Below are 2,007 nucleotides of genomic sequence, written 5' to 3'. Positions count from 1 at the left end.
TTTTTTTTTTTTATTTTCATACCCCTACCCCCCCCCTGGAAAAACGTCACATATACAAAAGGGGGAAAACGCCCCCCCTTCTTGCTCCGGGTGTTTCCTCGGCACAGGCAGTTGAAATGTGTTGAGAGATAAACTTGGGAGAGACGGTCATCCAGGGCCCCCGGTCTCCTGCTTTATTCCAGCCTCTCGCCCCGCCTGTTTTTGTTGTATGTCTTTTGCGATAATTCCAGGGTCCAGCAAAGTTTGGTAGTCATGGCACAACAGGTTGAGTTGAAATTTCGGGAGATAGAGAGAGGGAGCGTCTTTCCTCCCTCTCCTAGCGGAGTGATGTCAATCGTCGCCTACTCTGACGGGAATGCTTAAGGTGGATATAGGATGACCCTGAAATAGTCACCATTTTGTCCCTTAGAAGTTCCCCAGCCCCCTCTTCTTCACGGTTGCAAGAACTACCATTATAAGAAGCCACCACTCCGCAGCCGAGGCTCAGATCTAAAGCTCTGGAGAATAAAAAAAAGAAAAAGAAAAAAAGGAGCAGTTGGGAGCCTTAATCACCCACTTCCGGAAAACAGCCCTCAACCCCTCGCCCAGACTGGCCAGGCACCCCAGTGGGAACCCCACCCTGATCCAGGACACCCTTCAGGGCAAACCAGCCAGCCCCTACCCATGCACCAGGCCTCTATCCTATATAGTAAAAGGGTAATATGCCTCCCGGCACTGGGATCAGCGGAGCAGTGAGGCTCCTGGCACCAGGATCAGCATGACAGGGGGCAGCACCCAAACCCCCTGATCTCCCTGCGGCTCTGTTCGTGACAGGGGAAGGTGCCCCAACCCCCTGATCAGCCCTGCTCTGTGCCTGATAGAGGGGAGCTCCCCAACCCCCTGATCGCCCTGCAGCTCTGTGTGTGACAGTGTTGGCGCCCCAACCCCCTGATCGGCCCTGCTCTGTGTGTGACAGGGGGCAGCGCCCCAACCCCCTGATCAGCCCTGCTCTGTGCGTGACAGGGGGTGGCACCGCAACCTCCCCATTGACCCTGCCTTGAGTGTGACTGAGGGTGGCATCGCAACCTCCCGATCCGCCCTGCTCTGTGCATGACGGGGTGGCGCCCCAACTCCCCAATCGACCCTGCTCTGAGCCTGGCCAGGGGCTGCACCTAGGGATTGGGCCTTCCCTCTGCCACCTGGGAGCAGGCCTAAGCCAGCAGGTCATTATCTCCCGAGGGGTCCCAGACTGCGAGAGGGCACACGCTGGGCTGGGGTACCCCCCTCCCCCCCGAGTGCACAAATTTTTGTGCACCGGGCCTCTAGTATATATATATATTTAAAATTAAGTGCATAGAAATTATAACTTCACTTAAAAAGAATAGGCTGAGGGTTATTGCCTTAGGGGAAAGAGCATACAAGGAAACTACAGAGAACCAAGACTCAAACTTTTGGCTTTAAGTTCTAAAAAAAGTTTCTTAGAAGCTGATTAAATGAAGCTGGGGGGGGTATAGATATATATAATAAATGATTAGGAGCAGTATAACTTTTAAAATAAATGATCTTAGCCTGGCTGGTGTGGTTCAGTAATTGAGCATCCACCCATGAACCAGGAGATCACAATTGGATTCTTGGTCATGCCCACCCTGTTATAGGCTCCATCCCTGATTAGGGGTGGACAAGAGGCAGCCAATCAGTGATTCTCATCATTGATGTTTTTCTCTCTCTTCCTCTCCTTTTCTCTCTCTGAAATCAATAAAAACATATTTTGAAAAAATAAAAAATAAATGATCTTGACTGGGCAGTGCTGGCGATGCAGAGCTACCCAATCTGTCCGAGATGACAGAGGTGGAGAAGACACTGAAGCGACTTCAGAGCCAGAAGGGAGTGCAGGGAATCATCATGGTGAACTCAGAAGGCATTCTCTTTAAGAGTACTGATACCGAATTTTTGGACTGGAACCCAGATTCATTGTCTGCCAGAACTAGAAGAATGAGTCCACAGACAGAAAGTGGTATAGCAAAGGTG

The 2,007-nt window shown here is 51.1% G+C and overlaps 1 pseudogene; it reads left to right on the top strand.

Moving 5' to 3' along the window:
* Positions 1-1,817: 1,817 nt before the first annotated feature.
* Positions 1,818-2,007, top strand: part of LOC102440651 — a 1,005-nt pseudogene continuing 815 nt past the window's right edge.

This window comes from Myotis lucifugus, unplaced genomic scaffold, assembly GCF_000147115.1.
Source record: "Myotis lucifugus unplaced genomic scaffold, Myoluc2.0 scaffold_439, whole genome shotgun sequence".
Classification (NCBI taxonomy): domain Eukaryota; kingdom Metazoa; phylum Chordata; class Mammalia; order Chiroptera; family Vespertilionidae; genus Myotis; species Myotis lucifugus.
Note: the sequence above shows the minus strand (reverse complement) of the source record. Positions and strands in the feature narration are given on the sequence as shown.